At 35.4% G+C, this 16463-nt stretch overlaps 1 pseudogene; it reads right to left on the bottom strand.

Moving 5' to 3' along the window:
- Positions 1 to 894: 894 nt before the first annotated feature.
- LOC109116949 lies at positions 895 to 1794 on the bottom strand (annotated as a pseudogene).
- Between the last annotated feature and the right edge of the window lie 14669 nt (positions 1795 to 16463).

Below are 16463 nucleotides of genomic sequence, written 5' to 3'. Positions count from 1 at the left end.
TCTATATATCTTTATGGTATATATATATATATATATATATAACATGCATATATTTTTTTAATTTGACAAAAAAACATATATATTCATCTAAGTTTTTAATTGAAGTGTATTATTTTCACCAAAACATTTATAACATGCATATATTTTTGGAATACGAAAATTTTATCTTTGGAATACAGAATTTTTTTTTCGTTATTTATTTTCATTCAAGATTGCACATTCATAATTATATTAGAATTTACTACCCTTTCCCTATTTTAACTCCCAACATTGACTGTTTGCATTAAATTTGTATAAATAGAAATATTGGACACGTGTCAATCCCGTGTTCAGAGAACTCCTCTTTTATATATAAAGATTGACATTAAAGAAAAATTAGTATTTTGAAAATAATTTTATTTGGACATTTAAGCATAATTTATTTTTCCATTTTACGTTTTTTTATTCATTTTACTGGTTTGGCAACATCTATCTAAAATCCAACATTTATATTCATGTTGAATTTGGTGAAATAAAACTAGTTCTAAATTTAATCCAATTTATTTATTTTAAGAATTTATAAATGTCAAATTTATAATATTTATATTTAACCAAGCCTCATTGTTGACGATAAATTGTTTTAACTCGAAGATGTTGATGTATTGTTGGATTTAATACATCTTCGCCATGCAAAAGCCAAACAGAGGCATTGTCATTAAAATCATAACCTTTTCTCCTTCTTCTTTGGATTTTATTTCTAATGGTCAAAGCTGAACAACTACAAAGTCAAACAACCACATACATATATATAAAATAATCTTTATTAAGTTAAATGATATCACGAAAACCAGCTAAAACCCTATTGTGTCATCATCATATGCTATCCAAGGTAAGTCATTCCGGCTATGCTAATACTCACAAAAACACGAACCATCCGCCTGAGACGGCGTGATTCACACTTTTCATGTTTGAACCATCACCTGATGCCGGACTCGGTTGAAAAGCTGTGTGCCTTGTGGACGACCCTCCCACCAGGTTCAACGAAAGTGGTTGTTGACATGCCCAAAGTTCATCCACATTGATGGGGACTTTAGAATGCACGGTTGTGGGTCTAAGTACCACGTTGATAGGACTGGAAATGTACCCAGTTGGCCATACCGGGAATGGGAAAGAGGATAAAGGAGAGAAGTACGTTGGATACAATATAGGGACTGGATGTTGTCCTCTGCTGCAACTGGTGGCTCTCTAGCGATAGAGTTGCTGGAGTCCATCGATTCACATTCTTCAATTTCTAGAATCGACGATGAGGCAGGAGCCAGTAGCTGGAGCTGGAAGCTTATCGCTGCCTTGCATTTGTGTTCCTATATGACTGTCCTCGGGTTATGCCTCCCGTGACTCTATTGCAAACATCTAATATCTGTAAAATAGTTCAATAAGAAAATTCTAAATGTTCTATTCAAAACATTACCACCCACCTTCTAAATATATTGAGTAAAATTTGATTTAAAAAAAAAAGTGTAAGAGGGAGGGAACTAACCACGTCAGGAACTATATCAAAAAGACCGGAACGTCTTTTACGTCGAGATTCATTGGACTGCCTGATGAAATACTTCTGAGCATGGCTTGCAACCTGCGTTGCGTCCTTGTGGTCACGTAGTTCGTGGAGATACCACGCCAATCTCGTTTTCCTAGCTTCTGTAATCCCAATGAGAACATCCTATACTCTTCTTCTGTCCATGGCGTTAATGGGATAAAAGAAACATATCTACTTTGCCATATAATTTCGAGTTTAAGCACCCATACGGAGAGCACCATGATAAACATTCATTTAACAGTCCAAACCGAAAACAACAAAAACACGCGGAAGAACAAACACATAATAATAAGAAATGGTTAACACAACCGTTAGGTTTTTATCATGTTCCATTGAACAATTCCCCCTATTGTCTCAAAATGCTCATATTCAAACATGCATGTGTAATGAAAAACTGCACAGTTCATAGTTTGTCTTTAGGTCGAGGTCTAATTCCAGATTTTCAAACCATAATTTTGTTAGAGAAAAAGATAGGTTGGACAACGTGCACATGAAGTCGAACGAGCAATCTCAGATGAAGTCACGGACACAAACTTGGACTCAAGACCCATGTACTCAAACATGGACTAAAGGCCCAACTACACAAACAATGAGGCCCAAATGCAAGAATGATGAGGTGGCGTTCTTACATAATCTGAGCCGTCACATGAAGATCCCTACACCAAATTACGTGCACAAGATCAAGACATATTCCTAAAATAGTGCAAGAGGATCATGCTACACATTACCATATTTATTTTTAGTTTCCATTTGTCTCCTTTTTTACCGTTAATCTCTTTCCTTTTGTTTCTTTACGAGTATCTCGTTTATTTTCATATATATATGTTAGCTACATGAACAATAATAAAATTAAGTCTCTTATTTTCATCTCAATCCATCTTCATCATCCATTCTCTTCTTTGTTTTCAATATTTAATCTAAATTTCTTCATGGTATCAGAGCCTCAAGAGACATGATGACCTTCTTTTTTATTTCCGCTGCATAAACATAAAAAAAAACATATATCCCTCTCGAAAAATCAAAACCGAAAGAGGAGAGAAACATGACATACCAATTGTCATATGAAAATTTCAAGGTCATAGCTACCTTTGAATACATTCGGAAGTTCAAGCTACTCCAAAATGCATGGAGTAATATGCTTGAAGAACAAAGAGACGGGGCGTTCAAGGGCGTTTGGGCTAGAATCAAAGAGCTTCATCCCGATCTAAGCACCGAAACACGTAAACTCTATACTTTTCTTGGATTTTTGGATGGTGTACACAATAAACTAATCTTGCAGGTTCTAAAAACCAAAGAGAATATATCTATCATGGAAGCAAAAATGATGTGGTGCGAAGAACGCACTCAAAACATCATAAACAATGAACAACACGAACGATTATCGGAAGAAGAGATGACCGACCAAACCGTTCGAGAATTCTTTATCGAATACATGAAGCCCATTCATCCACAACGTGAGGGGGAATGTGTGAAGAATACTCCCACGTGTGTGGATGATGAGATGTTAAATGAACGATCTAATGAAGAAGACGGAAAAGAAATGATACAAACCGAAGAAGTCGAGCATACGGAAAATATAGAATCGAGTTGCTCAAACAAAGAAGAAGGGAATCAAATGGAGTTTGTGAAGGATGGTGACCTAAAAACGGAGGCAAAGAACCCCAAAAATAAGGCATCACCTATGGAGAACAGTTTTGTCCCCTTCGTTCTTCCAAAAGAAAACCCGATCATGTCCTTCCAATACATCGACAATAGAGTTTGTCATTCTTTCTTTTCTCCAATTCACTTTGATTTTATTTGTCCTAACGAAATATTTGGTATTTTAAGTCACTTTGGACAGAAAATAAAGGACACATTCATCATGGAATATTTGGATGAAAAACAAACACTCATGGATAGAAATAAAGTTCATATACGACAACAAACGTCATTGCATGAAAAAGGGTTCGAAAAAGACTTGATGTTATCTACGAGTTTCAACAACTCTAGACTTGGTATTTCTAACTCTCTCTCATTTATTTTTGATCCCGGTACAATTAAAATTATGTTCTTAGAAGAAAAACAAAATATGCATGGTAGGAATATTTTTAAGATAATGTATGATACATTTGAAGTCTATGATAAGCATCTAGTATACCTTGAAAAATTAGCATTAAGACTTGCATATTGTCATACTAGAATACTATTTTTGTTACTTTTTGACATGAAAAAATTAGAAAAGTTAAAATCAAAATTTATTTTAAAACGGAGTGCTACGGCCTCCTTTGTGTTTGCTAATCTTTTGTTTGATTTGTTGCAGAAAATAAAATCAAACTTGGAATATAGGAGATGTTTGAAGATGGATCAATATATTTTCTTGGCAAGATTAGCTTGTCAATCTTTCTCCAAGCTAATCTTGAGGGGGAATGTTAGAGAAAAAGATAGGTTGGACAACGTGCACATGAAGTCGAACGAGCAATCTCAGATGAAGTCACGGACACAAACTTGGACTCAAGACCCATGTACTCAAACATGGACTAAAGGCCCAACTACACAAACAATGAGGCCCAAATGCAAGAATGATGAGGTGGCGTTCTTACATAATCTGAGCCGTCACATGAAGATCCCTACACCAAATTACGTGCACAAGATCAAGACATATTCCTAAAATAGTGCAAGAGGATCATGCTACACATTACCATATTTATTTTTAGTTTCCATTTGTCTCCTTTTTTACCGTTAATCTCTTTCCTTTTGTTTCTTTACGAGTATCTCGTTTATTTTCATATATATATGTTAGCTACATGAACAATAATAAAATTAAGTCTCTTATTTTCATCTCAATCCATCTTCATCATCCATTCTCTTCTTTGTTTTCAATATTTAATCTAAATTTCTTCATGGTATCAGAGCCTCAAGAGACATGATGACCTTCTTTTTTATTTCCGCTGCATAAACATAAAAAAAAACATATATCCCTCTCGAAAAATCAAAACCGAAAGAGGAGAGAAACATGACATACCAATTGTCATATGAAAATTTCAAGGTCATAGCTACCTTTGAATACATTCGGAAGTTCAAGCTACTCCAAAATGCATGGAGTAATATGCTTGAAGAACAAAGAGACGGGGCGTTCAAGGGCGTTTGGGCTAGAATCAAAGAGCTTCATCCCGATCTAAGCACCGAAACACGTAAACTCTATACTTTTCTTGGATTTTTGGATGGTGTACACAATAAACTAATCTTGCAGGTTCTAAAAACCAAAGAGAATATATCTATCATGGAAGCAAAAATGATGTGGTGCGAAGAACGCACTCAAAACATCATAAACAATGAACAACACGAACGATTATCGGAAGAAGAGATGACCGACCAAACCGTTCGAGAATTCTTTATCGAATACATGAAGCCCATTCATCCACAACGTGAGGGGGAATGTGTGAAGAATACTCCCACGTGTGTGGATGATGAGATGTTAAATGAACGATCTAATGAAGAAGACGGAAAAGAAATGATACAAACCGAAGAAGTCGAGCATACGGAAAATATAGAATCGAGTTGCTCAAACAAAGAAGAAGGGAATCAAATGGAGTTTGTGAAGGATGGTGACCTAAAAACGGAGGCAAAGAACCCCAAAAATAAGGCATCACCTATGGAGAACAGTTTTGTCCCCTTCGTTCTTCCAAAAGAAAACCCGATCATGTCCTTCCAATACATCGACAATAGAGTTTGTCATTCTTTCTTTTCTCCAATTCACTTTGATTTTATTTGTCCTAACGAAATATTTGGTATTTTAAGTCACTTTGGACAGAAAATAAAGGACACATTCATCATGGAATATTTGGATGAAAAACAAACACTCATGGATAGAAATAAAGTTCATATACGACAACAAACGTCATTGCATGAAAAAGGGTTCGAAAAAGACTTGATGTTATCTACGAGTTTCAACAACTCTAGACTTGGTATTTCTAACTCTCTCTCATTTATTTTTGATCCCGGTACAATTAAAATTATGTTCTTAGAAGAAAAACAAAATATGCATGGTAGGAATATTTTTAAGATAATGTATGATACATTTGAAGTCTATGATAAGCATCTAGTATACCTTGAAAAATTAGCATTAAGACTTGCATATTGTCATACTAGAATACTATTTTTGTTACTTTTTGACATGAAAAAATTAGAAAAGTTAAAATCAAAATTTATTTTAAAACGGAGTGCTACGGCCTCCTTTGTGTTTGCTAATCTTTTGTTTGATTTGTTGCAGAAAATAAAATCAAACTTGGAATATAGGAGATGTTTGAAGATGGATCAATATATTTTCTTGGCAAGATTAGCTTGTCAATCTTTCTCCAAGCTAATCTTGAGGGGGAATGTTAGAGAAAAAGATAGGTTGGACAACGTGCACATGAAGTCGAACGAGCAATCTCAGATGAAGTCACGGACACAAACTTGGACTCAAGACCCATGTACTCAAACATGGACTAAAGGCCCAACTACACAAACAATGAGGCCCAAATGCAAGAATGATGAGGTGGCATTCTTAATCTGAGCCATATCACATGAAGATCCCTACACCAAAATTACGTGCACAAGATCAAGACATATTCCTAAAATAGTGCAAGAGGATCATGCTACACATTACCATATTTATTTTTAGTTTCCATTTGTCTCCTTTTTTACCGTTAATCTCTTTCCTTTTGTTTCTTTACGAGTATCTCGTCTATTTTCATATATATATGTTAGCTACATGAACAATAATAAAATTAAGTCTCTTATTTTCATCTCAATCCATCGTCATCATCCATTCTCTTCCTTGTTTTCAATATTTCATCTAAATTTCTTCATGGTATCAGAGCCTCAAGAGACATGATGACCTTCTTTTTTATTTCCGCTGCATAAACATAAAAAAAAACATATATCCCTCTCGAAAAATCAAAACCGAAAGAGGAGAGAAACATGACATACCAATTGTCATATGAAAATTTCAAGGTCATAGCTACCTTTGAATACATTCGGAAGTTCAAGCTACTCCAAAATGCATGGAGTAATATGCTTGAAGAACAAAGAGACGGGGCGTTCAAGGGCGTTTGGGCTAGAATCAAAGAGCTTCATCCCGATCTAAGCACCGAAACACGTAAACTCTATACTTTTCTTGGATTTTTGGATGGTGTACACAATAAACTAATCTTGCAGGTTCTAAAAACCAAAGAGAATATATCTATCATGGAAGCAAAAATGATGTGGTGCGAAGAACGCACTCAAAACATCATAAACAACGAACAACACGAACGATTATCGGAAGAAGAGATGACCGGCCAAACCGTTCGAGAATTCTTCATCGAATACATGAAGCCCATTCATCCACAACGTGAGGGGGAATGTGTGAAGAATACTCCCACGTGTGTGGATGATGAGATGTTAAATGAACGATCTAATGAAGAAGACGGAAAAGAAATGATACAAACCGAAGAAGTCGAGCATACGGAAAATATAGAATCGAGTTGCTCAAACAAAGAAGAAGGGAATCAAATGGAGTTTGTGAAGGATGGTGACCTAAAAACGGAGGCAAAGAACCCCAAAAATAAGGCATCACCTATGGAGAACAGTTTTGTCCCCTTCGTTCTTCCAAAAGAAAACCCGATCATGTCCTTCCAATACATCGACAATAGAGTTTGTCATTCTTTCTTTTCTCCAATTCACTTTGATTTTATTTGTCCTAACGAAATATTTGGTATTTTAAGTCACTTTGGACAGAAAATAAAGGACACATTCATCATGGAATATTTGGATGAAAAACAAACACTCATGGATAGAAATAAAGTTCATATACGACAACAAACGTCATTGCATGAAAAAGGGTTCGAAAAAGACTTGATGTTATCTACGAGTTTCAACAACTCTAGACTTGGTATTTCTAACTCTCTCTCATTTATTTTTGATCCCGGTACAATTAAAATTATGTTCTTAGAAGAAAAACAAAATATGCATGGTAGGAATATTTTTAAGATAATGTATGATACATTTGAAGTCTATGATAAGCATCTAGTATACCTTGAAAAATTAGCATTAAGACTTGCATATTGTCATACTAGAATACTATTTTTGTTACTTTTTGACATGAAAAAATTAGAAAAGTTAAAATCAAAATTTATTTTAAAACGGAGTGCTACGGCCTCCTTTGTGTTTGCTAATCTTTTGTTTGATTTGTTGCAGAAAATAAAATCAAACTTGGAATATAGGAGATGTTTGAAGATGGATCAATATATTTTCTTGGCAAGATTAGCTTGTCAATCTTTCTCCAAGCTAATCTTGAGGGGGAATGTTAGAGAAAAAGATAGGTTGGACAACGTGCACATGAAGTCGAACGAGCAATCTCAGATGAAGTCACGGACACAAACTTGGACTCAAGACCCATGTACTCAAACATGGACTAAAGGCCCAACTACACAAACAATGAGGCCCAAATGCAAGAATGATGAGGTGGCGTTCTTACATAATCTGAGCCGTCACATGAAGATCCCTACACCAAATTACGTGCACAAGATCAAGACATATTCCTAAAATAGTGCAAGAGGATCATGCTACACATTACCATATTTATTTTTAGTTTCCATTTGTCTCCTTTTTTACCGTTAATCTCTTTCAAAATTAGCATTAAGACTTGCATATTGTCATACTAGAATACTATTTTTGTTACTTTTTGACATGAAAAAATTAGAAAAGTTAAAATCAAAATTTATTTTAAAACGGAGTGCTACGGCCTCCTTTGTGTTTGCTAATCTTTTGTTTGATTTGTTGCAGAAAATAAAATCAAACTTGGAATATAGGAGATGTTTGAAGATGGATCAATATATTTTCTTGGCAAGATTAGCTTGTCAATCTTTCTCCAAGCTAATCTTGAGGGGGAATGTTAGAGAAAAAGATAGGTTGGACAACGTGCACATGAAGTCGAACGAGCAATCTCAGATGAAGTCACGGACACAAACTTGGACTCAAGACCCATGTACTCAAACATGGACTAAAGGCCCAACTACACAAACAATGAGGCCCAAATGCAAGAATGATGAGGTGGCGTTCTTACATAATCTGAGCCGTCACATGAAGATCCCTACACCAAATTACGTGCACAAGATCAAGACATATTCCTAAAATAGTGCAAGAGGATCATGCTACACATTACCATATTTATTTTTAGTTTCCATTTGTCTCCTTTTTTACCGTTAATCTCTTTCCTTTTGTTTCTTTACGAGTATCTCGTCTATTTTCATATATATATGTTAGCTACATGAACAATAATAAAATTAAGTCTCTTATTTTCATCTCAATCCATCGTCATCATCCATTCTCTTCCTTGTTTTCAATATTTCATCTAAATTTCTTCATGGTATCAGAGCCTCAAGAGACATGATGACCTTCTTTTTTATTTCCGCTGCATAAACATAAAAAAAAACATATATCCCTCTCGAAAAATCAAAACCGAAAGAGGAGAGAAACATGACATACCAATTGTCATATGAAAATTTCAAGGTCATAGCTACCTTTGAATACATTCGGAAGTTCAAGCTACTCCAAAATGCATGGAGTAATATGCTTGAAGAACAAAGAGACGGGGCGTTCAAGGGCGTTTGGGCTAGAATCAAAGAGCTTCATCCCGATCTAAGCACCGAAACACGTAAACTCTATACTTTTCTTGGATTTTTGGATGGTGTACACAATAAACTAATCTTGCAGGTTCTAAAAACCAAAGAGAATATATCTATCATGGAAGCAAAAATGATGTGGTGCGAAGAACGCACTCAAAACATCATAAACAATGAACAACACGAACGATTATCGGAAGAAGAGATGACCGACCAAACCGTTCGAGAATTCTTTATCGAATACATGAAGCTCATTCATCCACAACGTGAGGGGGAATGTGTGAAGAATACTCCCACGTGTGTGGATGATGAGATGTTAAATGAACGATCTAATGAAGAAGACGGAAAAGAAATGATACAAACCGAAGAAGTCGAGCATACGGAAAATATAGAATCGAGTTGCTCAAACAAAGAAGAAGGGAATCAAATGGAGTTTGTGAAGGATGGTGACCTAAAAACGGAGGCAAAGAACCCCAAAAATAAGGCATCACCTATGGAGAACAGTTTTGTCCCCTTCGTTCTTCCAAAAGAAAACCCGATCATGTCCTTCCAATACATCGACAATAGAGTTTGTCATTCTTTCTTTTCTCCAATTCACTTTGATTTTATTTGTCCTAACGAAATATTTGGTATTTTAAGTCACTTTGGACAGAAAATAAAGGACACATTCATCATGGAATATTTGGATGAAAAACAAACACTCATGGATAGAAATAAAGTTCATATACGACAACAAACGTCATTGCATGAAAAAGGGTTCGAAAAAGACTTGATGTTATCTACGAGTTTCAACAACTCTAGACTTGGTATTTCTAACTCTCTCTCATTTATTTTTGATCCCGGTACAATTAAAATTATGTTCTTAGAAGAAAAACAAAATATGCATGGTAGGAATATTTTTAAGATAATGTATGATACATTTGAAGTCTATGATAAGCATCTAGTATACCTTGAAAAATTAGCATTAAGACTTGCATATTGTCATACTAGAATACTATTTTTGTTACTTTTTGACATGAAAAAATTAGAAAAGTTAAAATCAAAATTTATTTTAAAACGGAGTGCTACGGCCTCCTTTGTGTTTGCTAATCTTTTGTTTGATTTGTTGCAGAAAATAAAATCAAACTTGGAATATAGGAGATGTTTGAAGATGGATCAATATATTTTCTTGGCAAGATTAGCTTGTCAATCTTTCTCCAAGCTAATCTTGAGGGGGAATGTTAGAGAAAAAGATAGGTTGGACAACGTGCACATGAAGTCGAACGAGCAATCTCAGATGAAGTCACGGACACAAACTTGGACTCAAGACCCATGTACTCAAACATGGACTAAAGGCCCAACTACACAAACAATGAGGCCCAAATGCAAGAATGATGAGGTGGCGTTCTTACATAATCTGAGCCGTCACATGAAGATCCCTACACCAAATTGCGTGCACAAGATCAAGACATATTCCTAAAATAGTGCAAGAGGATCATGCTACACATTACCATATTTATTTTTAGTTTCCATTTGTCTCCTTTTTTACCGTTAATCTCTTTCCTTTTGTTTCTTTACGAGTATCTCGTTTATTTTCATATATATATGTTAGCTACATGAACAATAATAAAATTAAGTCTCTTATTTTCATCTCAATCCATCTTCATCATCCATTCTCTTCTTTGTTTTCAATATTTAATCTAAATTTCTTCATGGTATCAGAGCCTCAAGAGACATGATGACCTTCTTTTTTATTTCCGCTGCATAAACATAAAAAAAAACATATATCCCTCTCGAAAAATCAAAACCGAAAGAGGAGAGAAACATGACATACCAATTGTCATATGAAAATTTCAAGGTCATAGCTACCTTTGAATACATTCGGAAGTTCAAGCTACTCCAAAATGCATGGAGTAATATGCTTGAAGAACAAAGAGACGGGGCGTTCAAGGGCGTTTGGGCTAGAATCAAAGAGCTTCATCCCGATCTAAGCACCGAAACACGTAAACTCTATACTTTTCTTGGATTTTTGGATGGTGTACACAATAAACTAATCTTGCAGGTTCTAAAAACCAAAGAGAATATATCTATCATGGAAGCAAAAATGATGTGGTGCGAAGAACGCACTCAAAACATCATAAACAATGAACAACACGAACGATTATCGGAAGAAGAGATGACCGACCAAACCGTTCGAGAATTCTTTATCGAATACATGAAGCCCATTCATCCACAACGTGAGGGGGAATGTGTGAAGAATACTCCCACGTGTGTGGATGATGAGATGTTAAATGAACGATCTAATGAAGAAGACGGAAAAGAAATGATACAAACCGAAGAAGTCGAGCATACGGAAAATATAGAATCGAGTTGCTCAAACAAAGAAGAAGGGAATCAAATGGAGTTTGTGAAGGATGGTGACCTAAAAACGGAGGCAAAGAACCCCAAAAATAAGGCATCACCTATGGAGAACAGTTTTGTCCCCTTCGTTCTTCCAAAAGAAAACCCGATCATGTCCTTCCAATACATCGACAATAGAGTTTGTCATTCTTTCTTTTCTCCAATTCACTTTGATTTTATTTGTCCTAACGAAATATTTGGTATTTTAAGTCACTTTGGACAGAAAATAAAGGACACATTCATCATGGAATATTTGGATGAAAAACAAACACTCATGGATAGAAATAAAGTTCATATACGACAACAAACGTCATTGCATGAAAAAGGGTTCGAAAAAGACTTGATGTTATCTACGAGTTTCAACAACTCTAGACTTGGTATTTCTAACTCTCTCTCATTTATTTTTGATCCCGGTACAATTAAAATTATGTTCTTAGAAGAAAAACAAAATATGCATGGTAGGAATATTTTTAAGATAATGTATGATACATTTGAAGTCTATGATAAGCATCTAGTATACCTTGAAAAATTAGCATTAAGACTTGCATATTGTCATACTAGAATACTATTTTTGTTACTTTTTGACATGAAAAAATTAGAAAACAGATTTCTTCCGTCGCAGGATTAACGACCGTTATACGTTTGCGACAGCGCTATAGCGACGAAAATAAGTCCGTCGCATTCCGTCGCAAATTCTTAATTGGGTCGTTAATCCTGCGACGGAAGAAATCTGCGTTTTGCGACGGAAAGTGACGGATAATTCCGTCGCATTCCGTCGCAAATGTTTTAAAAATTTTAAAAAAAATATATAAAAAAATTATATACTATATATACACGTACATATATACATTTTCACATATACATATACCTATATACACATACATTCATACACATACATTACACATATACAAATATATATACACATACATACATATATATACACATATATTTTCATATACACATACTCATATATACACAAACACACATACACATATACACATATACACATACATAAATACTCATACACATATACATTTCACAAACACATACACATATACATAAACACACACATATACACATATATTCATATACACATACAATCACATATACATACACATACATATTCACATTCACATATATACACATACACATACATAAACACACACACATACACATTCACACATACATACACATTCACTTACACACATATATAAACACACATATATACATTCACACATATATATACACATTCACACACAAACATACATACATACATACATACATACATACATACATACATACATACATACATACATACATACATACATACATACATACAATACACACACATTAACAACACATAAACATACATACACACAAAATATACAGACACATATATACACACACAAAATATATATATATATATAATCCATATATACTCATATATACATATTCACACTCATATACATATACACATACCTTGATATATGTTGGAGATATCTTGGAGGAAAACAACGTTGGAAAAAAATTGGAGAAGATTAAGATTTTTTTTTTGGAAACTTCAAAGTCTGAAGAAAGAAGACGAAGTCGGTGCTTTTATTTCGTGTTGCGACGGAAATTACCGTCGCCATCCGTCGCAAAAAACGAAATAAAAACCGCGAAAATTTGAAAATTTTCATCGAAAATAACGAAATAAATGAAATTAGTATTTGCGACGGAAATTTCCGCCGCAAATCCGTCGCAAAACGAAATAAAAACCGCGAAAATTTTAAAATTTTCATAAAAAATAACGAAATAAATGAAATTACTATTTGCGACGGAAATTTCCGTCGCAAATCCGTAGCTAATTCTGAAAAATAAATAAATTAAATTAAAAATAATTAAAATTAGCATTTGCTACGGAAATTTCTGTCGCAAATAATGTTTGTTATTGCGACGGCAACGTCTCCGTTGCATTCCGTCGCAAATTTTCAACGGATTTTACGACTCTTTGAGGCGTAAAATTTTTCCCCGCATTCCGTCGCTAAACCGTCGTATTCCGTCGTAATTTTGTATGCGACGGAATTTTCCGTCGCAAGTTCCGTAGCTATACGAGAATTTTCTTGTAGTGTCTATATCAATGTATATATAAAAAAATTCAATTAACTATTAAATTAATGTATGAATGATAGATTAAAATTAAATTGATAAAAATAAATTATTACAACATTGATGACCAACGCGCCTTTGATCCAGTTCAAAGTTAACTAATCCGTATTAAACACAACCCGAACAAAATTAACTAACCTTAAGTAGTTCAACTCCAATCAATTAAATCTTTTCCAACAAAAAAAAGAACTAAACTGTAAACCTGTGAAAGAGAGAAATAAGTTAATCAAAATATAACTAAAAAAATCACAAAAGCAAGAATATTGTACAATGAAAAGGAAAGTAATTTCGCTAACCTGTTACGACCACCAACGATGGGATTTAGATCAGGACAAAGCTTGGAAAGCGAAAAAGGTGGATCCACCGAGCCGACCAGTTCCACCCAGAAGGGCCATAACCAAGACTCTAGAGTCCGAATGACCATCCTTTTTGGTGGCATTATATAAAGAAGCCCATATTCTACCATTGTACTGGATGCAGCAGAGCTGGAAGCATTTGGGATTGTTAGAATTATCCGAATATCTATTATTATTGGATACATACTCAAAACATATGATTTTGTTCTATGAATACATTAATAGAATTTACATTGTTAGTAGAGAATTAAATGAATCTGTACCCCTATATTTTAATTGAAAAATTATTACTTAATTGACTGAAAAGATCAGAAAAGATCGGAATGTATAAATAAATCTTTCGTATTCTCTTTTACATTAGTTTCTGAATAATTATAGTTGTAAGAATTTAATTTTAGAAAATAATCAATAGAGATACATCCCGTAGAGTTGAATCAATAGAGATACCTCCCCTGAAGTAAATGAAAATCAATTATATTTATTTGACTATATTGTGATAACGCCCTCTATTTTTTTAATTGAGAATTAGTTGATCTTAGTCATTTGACTTTCGTGGAAAAACTAAAACACAATCTTTCATATTCCTAACAAAAATACACGTGTCATGCTCTTGTTACAAGCTCTACTTTTATATATAAGATTAGGTCAAGTTGGTATGTACCTAAAATTAAGTCGACAACATTGTAAATGAGAAAGCATCACAAAATTCTTTACATATTGGCCTGAACTGTGACATAGTATCAGAGCTCGAAACCTCTTGCTTCGAACTGATCTTCCTGCCTCTCATGTCTTCTGACAACAAAACCGAACCCTGACATCCGACCAGATACCGATAATGAATCGAACAACAACGACTACTGGCAATGTCGTTGTTCAACGCCGAACGGTTTCACCCTATAACCTTACATCGAGCGACAATCTCGGCATCATTCTTTCGCACCCACTATTGCGTGGTGACAACTATGACAAATGGTCTATCAATATTCGCCAAGCTCTTAAATCCCGGAAAAGTTTGGATTTGTGGTGGCTCGATCCTTATGCCATCAACCGATTCGTCGGATTTTGAAGATTGGGATACCAACAATGCGCTTCTTGTCTCTTGGATCAAGAATACAATTAAGCCGCAACTTTGATCCTATGTCATTCATCGTGAATACGCATGAGATCTGTGGGATTACCTCAAACGCAGATTTGGAACAATGAATGCCCTCGTCTACTAAAGATTCGTGGTGATCTTGCGACTTGCCGGCAATAAGAAATGACTGTGGAGGCATATTTCGGGAAGCTAACTAAATTGTGGGATGATCTCATGAATTTCTGATCTATGAAAATCTGCACTTGCGGGAAGTGCACGTGTGATATTGCTGCAAAATTGAAACCGAGAGGAACGAGGATCGCCTATATGAATTTCTTCTTGGTCTTATGACAGTCGCTTTGGCACGATTCGCTCCAATCTTCTCTCGCGCACACCATTACCAAGCCTGGAGGAAGCTTACAATTTGGTAAGTCAGGAAGAAGATTCTAAATGCATTGTTGAAATGCCTATCGAAAGCAATGAAATTGTTTCCTGCGCAGTAACTTCTGCAGGAAACAAAACCAAACCGAAAACAGAGGATAGAGAGCAATATGTCTTGTGTACCCACTATGGTCGTGTTGGTCATGTCTAAGAGAATTGTTTCAAACTCATCGATTATCCGGAATGGTGGGATGACAGACCACGAACTCGTCCAAGAGTTAGTCATGGGCGAGCGACCCAGTCCTCGATGCCAATCAATAATCGGAACCGCGGTGCCCCTGTTCGAGCGAATGCCACTCATGTCGCCAACTTCTCCTCTACTGTTCCAGCTGGTGTTTCTGATGCTATCGTGAGTGGTCTCACTACGGATCAGTGGCAGACACTCGTGGCTATCATCAATGAGAACAAAATTGGTGCAACCAAGACCTTATCGGGTAAGCATTCTGTTCTCTCTTGGATACTTGATTCAGGTTGCTCGCAACACATGGTGGGCCAACTCTCGGCAATGATTGATATCTCGCCTATGTCACCATGTTCGGTGATCTTGCCGAACAGTCGCCAAGTCATGTCGACACAGTCGGGTTATGTTTGCCTCACATCTCAGATTCGCTTGTGCAATGTGTTCTTTGTTCGTGGGCTACACTGCAATATGATCTCAGTATCTCAATTGTTGGCTTCAACCGATTGCTTTATACATTTGCTCATGACTTCCGTGCTATCCAGGACTGCATTACCAAGACGACACTGGAAGCGTAATTGTCACCTTTACTTGGAGGATCTGAAGGACAAGAAGCTTGGTGAAGCTTCTGCCTCAAGTATCCACGTTATAGAGGCTAACATCTGTACTATATCTTCGTGGGTATTAG

Source organism: Tarenaya hassleriana, unplaced genomic scaffold (genome assembly GCF_000463585.1).
Source record: "Tarenaya hassleriana unplaced genomic scaffold, ASM46358v1 Cleome30, whole genome shotgun sequence".
NCBI lineage: Eukaryota > Viridiplantae > Streptophyta > Magnoliopsida > Brassicales > Cleomaceae > Tarenaya > Tarenaya hassleriana.
Note: the sequence above shows the minus strand (reverse complement) of the source record. Positions and strands in the feature narration are given on the sequence as shown.